Below are 6000 nucleotides of genomic sequence, written 5' to 3'. Positions count from 1 at the left end.
ATATTGTACTGTATATGGATATAACTGCTGAAAGGAAAGTCAGAAGTCACATTTTCTTTCTTTTATATTTCCTTTTAGAAGCTTCCTTTCTTCCTTCCTCTTTCTTTCTTTCTTTCTTTCTCCCCTTCCTCTTCCTTCCTTTCTTTTCCTTCTTTTCTTCCCTCCCTCCCTTCCTATCATGTGAATATGACGGTCAAGAGCACTTGTTATCAGCTTCGGCTGATTCGCCAGCTGCGCCCATACCTGGCCCAGGGGGACCTAGAAACTGTTGTACATGCTCTGGTAACTTCGAGACTGGATTTCTGCAATGTACTCTACATGGGGCAACCCTTATACCAAACTCGGAAGCTGCAAATGGTGCAAAACATGGCAGCCCGGCTGGTCACTGGCGCTCCCAGGACCAGCCATATAACACCAGTATTAAAAGATCTCCATTGGCTGCCCATTCGCTTCTGAGCTCAATATAAGGTGTTGGTAATTACCTATAAAGCCCTAAATGGCTTGGGCCCAGGATACCTACAGGACTGCCTCTCCCCGTACATTCCGCCTTGCACCCTCAGAACGTCTGGGCAGCAGCTACTGAAGGTGCCTGGGGCTAGATTAGTCTCCACCACTCGGAGGACGTTCTCCATAGCTGCCCCAGCCCTTTGGAATGCGCTGCCCAGAGAGCTCCGCTCGTCCACTACCCTGGCCCAATTTAGGAAGGACCTTAAAACCTTCCTATTCCAACAGGCATTCCCCGAGTAAATATCCTGTGGGCCTCCCTCCTCTTTCGTGGCCAAGAGGTTGGGCTTTGGGGCTTTTACTGTTGGTTTATTTTTAATGTGTTTTATTGTAACAGTTTGTATTTTTAATATGTTGTAAGCCGCCCTGATCGGAGGAAGGGCGGCATATAAACAAAAATTTTATTATTTATTTATTATTATCATTCTTCCTTCCTTTTTTCCTTCCTTCCTTCCTGTCTTTCTTCCCTTCTTCTTCTTCCTCCTCCTCCCCCTCACCTTCCCCAGGAAGGGAGACTTTTATTCTGGCAAAAGCACAAGGGAGGAGTAGGAGTAGGAGTGGAAGGACTTGGATGGAGAGGAAACGAAAGGGAAAGAATTCACAGGGAGGGACCCCCTCCCTCTCTCTGTCTCTCTCTCTCTCTCTCTGAACCTCCCTGCTCCCTCCCTGTGACTTCTGTCTTTCTCCCTTTCCTTCTCTATCCTCCATGCTTTTGATGGAGGGGAAGAGGAGGGGGAGGAAGGAGCTTGAACGTTCCCAAGCCTAAAGGGGGGGGGGTCCAGACCCCTTGGACCCCCCCCCCTTGGCTACATCCCTGTCAGGTGTCACCAGGGAAGGACTTTGAGGCAGAAGGCATATGTGTTAGGCAAGAAGAATGACTTTTCCAAAGCCCCTCTTTGCTTCTGGTCTGCTACCTGCCTTTCCCACAGGCCCCATACTCCTCTCCTCCTACACTGACCATCCTCCCAAGAGAAAGTGAAGAATGGTTGCATCCTCTCCAGTCCAAGAAACTCTGAGAGTCATCTTGTTCTCGTTTATGGCCAGGAATATTTCATGACCCAGTGTGGTATAGTGGTTTGAGTGTTGGACTAGGACTCTGGAGGCCAGGGTTCGATTCCCAGCTCAAACATGATAACCCACTGGGTGACCCTGGGCAAGTCACAATCTCTCAGTCTCAGAGGATTGCAATGGCAAATCCCCTCAGAAGAAACATGGGAAGAAAAACCCAGGATAGTTTTGCCTTAGGGTCACAATAAATTGGAAACGATTTGAAGACACACAACAATAACAACGAACAACAACTAATATTTCCTGTAGGCAGGCCGCTGCCTTTTTATTGGTCTTGCAATGTATTGCTTTGCTAGAGAACAGATCTACCTCATTAAATACTGTATGTCAGCATGCTCAGGAGTGCTATTTATTCCTTTAACTATAACCTGTATAATCTCAAACAACCACGTTCTCAAACTCAGAGAAAGGCAATGGTTAACCACCCCCCTCTGTACAAATATTGCCAAGAAAACCCTGTGATGGGTTCACCATAAGTCAGAAATGACTTGAGGGCACAGAACACTACCAAAAGGAGCAAGAGCTAGCCAGATTTTCCTCTGGTCATTGGCAACCCCACTTGTTTTAATCAGGTGGAGAATTTGTGGCCTTCACTACCATCAGCCCTATGCAATATGACCATAGGCCAGGGATGGTGGAAGCTGTAGTCCAACATCATTTGAAAGGTGACAGTTTCTCTTGTTGTTGTTGTGTGCCTTCAAGTTGTTTCCGACTTATGGTGACTCTAAGGAGAACCTATCATGTGCTTTTCTTGGCAAGATGTATATTCCTGCTTTAAATACAGTCAAGTACAGCTGATTCAACTGGCAACCTTTACTTTATTCCTATATAACATTATTTCTTGCAGCATGGCAACCCACCCACAAGCCATGCTTTATGAGTCACTTTCTCAGCTCATCAGGGATTATGTAAAACAGAAAGGCAAATAAAGAAAGAAGCTGGCAGAAAGAGCATTGGGTTCTCTCCCTTTTCTGAGTGAAGAATAACATTGGCTTCCATCCTATGAGCAAACCTTTTTCTCACCATGCCACCCCACTGTACTCACCCAAATCTTGTCTGCTTTTGAAAGCAAGGTCAGGTCTCATCAGTACTTTTACTAGGGAACTCTAGGTAGGGCTAGGAAAGAATCTTGCCTGAATCCCTAATCAGCCATTGCTAGCCGGAGGTGAGAGATGTCAGCCAGATGAACCTATGGCCTGACTCAGTATAAGGCAGTGCATGCATGGAAAAGAGGAAGGCAGGTGGGCATATTTAGTAGTACTGTATTAGCAAAGACAGGCTTACTGCTCAACATATAGAAAACAAAAATAATGACCATGGAAGATCTACACAGATTCAACCTAGACAATGAGGAAATTGAAATAGTAAAAATGTTCCTGTACCAAAAAAAAATCAGAATGGGGACTGCAGTCAAGAAATAAGAAGACTAGGAATGGAAAGAGCAGCTATGAAAGAATGAGAAGAGATCCTAAAATGGAAAGTTATCCATCAGAGCATGGGTGTTAGAATTGTACAAGCAAACTGTACTATGTACAGTTGCGAGAGCTGAATAGTGAGAAAGGTGGATAGAAGGAAAATCAGTTCATTTGAAATGTGGTGCTGGAGAAGAGTGCTGAGGACACCATGGATGGCCCATAAGACAAACAAATGGGTCCTAGAACTGATCAAGCCTGAAATCTCCCTGGAAACCAAGATGATAAAATTGAGGTTGTCGTACTTTGGTCATATCATGAGAAAGAATGACTCGTTGGAAAAGACAATAATGCAGGTAAGGTGGAGGGGTACAGAAAGAGAGGAAGACCGCATGCTAGATGGATGGACTCTATTAAGGAGGTCATGTATATAAATTTACAGGACCTAAGCAGAGCATTGGAAAACAGGGAGTCTTGGAGAAGTCTCATCCACAGGGTCACTAGGAGTCAGGAAGGATTTGAGGGCAGTTAACAACAAAAATAACAAAAGTAGAAAGCTATTAATGAGTCAGACCAAACACACACATGGGATAAATTCCACATTCTCTGCTTTAAACGGAGTAGAGGTTAAATTCCTCCTGTTTCCCAAAAACATCGCACAGGGCGCTGGTTACACCTCCTCACCCTATGTTGTGCAGACATTTGGCATGGATATCAGCCAAGAGAAGAGTTCAGGCTGATGGAGATGTATAATTTGGTTATTGGCATGCCAACCAATACCTCATAGTTTGCAAATTATTAAAATGTGTAGCTGTGATACATAAACATTATTAGCCAGCCAGCAGGTTATCTGGATATGATTAATGTCCTGTTTAGATCAGTGGTTCCCAACCTTCCTAATGCCACGACCCTTTAATACATATTCCTCATGTTGTGGTGACCCAAACCCATGAAATTATTTTCATTGCTACTTCATAACTGTAATTTAATAGGTGTTTTCCAATGGCCTTAGGCGACCCCCATGAAAGGGTCATTTGACCCCCAGAGGGGTCCCGACCCACAGGTTGGGAACCACTGGTTTAGATAAACCTACTTTACATATACATATTCATATATGCGCATGCGCACACACACACACACACACACACACACACACACAGAGAGAGAGAGAGAGAGAGAGAGAGAGAGAGAGTATATACAGTACACCATTGTATTAATTAGACCAGGACTTTAAACTTGTGGTCCTTCATATTTTGTTAGACTGGAACTTGTGTATGTCACTGTCCAGGCCCTCCTGCAGTCTAGACCCTGGGAATTTTGCCTCCCTTTATTCCCCTCAGTCCTGGATGTTGTTGAACAGCAGCTCCCATTCTCCCTCAGCAATGGCTGGGGCTGATGGGAGTTCCACCATGTTATGATGGAGTACAGCATGTTATGTTATAAAAACCAAAAGGTTGCAACTTTGGGAATCCTGCCGGGAAAGGCTTACCTGCTCCCCAGCCTGGTGAGAACAGGGTGACCAGATATCCTCCCTGCAAAGTAGGACAAGGCACTGTGAAATGTAGGATGTTTCAGAAAAAGGTAGGATGTGATCAAATAAAATCTAGAAACACTTGTAGAAATATACATTCATCCTTCTTAGTCCTGGTCAAAATGGAGGACCTTTTGGGATTTCTCCAGTACAGAGGGTTAAAGTGTAGGACATGTCCTGGAAAGCAAGCATGACTCTTGGGCTACATGGAGCCCATAGGCTGCCTTTGCCCACTCTGCTTTACAAGTATGACACATAAGATATTGTAAATGATAAATGTTAGAAGTACTAAGTAACTCCTGGTGAGAAATGTAAATTCATGCTTCTTAGTCCTGCTCCAAATGGAGGACCTTTTGGAATTCGTCCTGGACCAGAAGGCTGAGATGGAGGGCATGTCCAGAGTGACCAGATGTCCTCCCCAGAAAGGAGGACAAGGCACTGTGAAATGTAGGACGTTGCAGAAAAAGGTAGGACATGTCCAAATATATCTAGAAACACTCGTAGAAATACACATTCATCCTTGTTAGTCCTGCTCCAAATGGGGTTCTTTTGGAATTCCTGCTGTAGACACGGTTGACGTGTAGGACATGTCCTGGAAAAGGAGGACATCTGTTCATCCTGAGTAAGCATGACTCTCGGGCTACAGGAACAAAGTACTAAGTAACTCCTGGTTAGAGGGCACTTTTTGTCTTACTAGTGGAATTCTCTTTCCAGGGAGCAAAAGGTAGGACCTGACCAAACAAAAGCAAGAAACACTCATATAAATCTAAAGTCATGCATCTTAGCCCTGCTCCAAATGGAGGACCTTTTGGGATTGCTCCTGGACCGGAAGACTGAAATGGAGGACATGTCCTGGAGTAAAGGAGGATGCCTCTGGTCTCCCCCTCCCTTGCTTTCCCAGAGGCCAGAGGAGAGGCAGCTATTTATAGGCGCTGCTGCTCCTATTGCTCTCCATTGGTCTTTTTTAGGTGGCCGCCACTAGGCATGTTTTTGGCCAGATATGGTTGCTTCAGCCCTCTCTGGGGCTCTGAGGCACAGTGGGGCCCCAGGTCCTCCTTTCCCAGGCATGTCCTCCATTTCCACCTTCTGGTCCTAGAGGAATGCCAAAAGGTCCTGCATTTGGGAGCAGGACTAAGGAGGGTGGCCAGAGGTCCTCCTTCCTCAGGGACATATCCTCTGTTCCAACCTTCTCTCTCCAGGAGGGATCCCAAAAGGTCCCCCATTTTGAGCAGGGCTAAGCAGCACACTCAGGGTGACCCCAGGTCCTCCTTTCTCAGGGGTACGTCCTCAGAATGGCCACAGGTCCTCCTTTCCCAGGACACACCCTCTAGTCCAACCTTCTGGTCCTGGAGAAGTTCCAAAAAATCCTCCATTTTTGAGCAGCACTGAGAAGCACACTCAGGGTGGCCAAAGGTCCTCCTTTCTGAGGGACACATCCTCCAATTCCAGCCTTCTCTGTCCAGGAGGAATGCCCAAAGGTCCTCC

At 45.8% G+C, this 6000-nt stretch overlaps 1 protein-coding gene across 1 annotated transcript in view; it reads right to left on the bottom strand.

Moving 5' to 3' along the window:
* The window catches only part of TMOD1 (tropomodulin 1), a 55665-nt gene that overhangs the window by 48882 nt on the left and 783 nt on the right, over positions 1-6000 (bottom strand).

This window comes from Sceloporus undulatus, chromosome 2, assembly GCF_019175285.1.
Source record: "Sceloporus undulatus isolate JIND9_A2432 ecotype Alabama chromosome 2, SceUnd_v1.1, whole genome shotgun sequence".
NCBI classification, from domain to species: Eukaryota; Metazoa; Chordata; class Lepidosauria; order Squamata; family Phrynosomatidae; genus Sceloporus; species Sceloporus undulatus.
The sequence above is the reverse complement of the archived record's forward strand: the minus strand, read 5'-3'. Positions and strand labels throughout refer to the sequence as shown.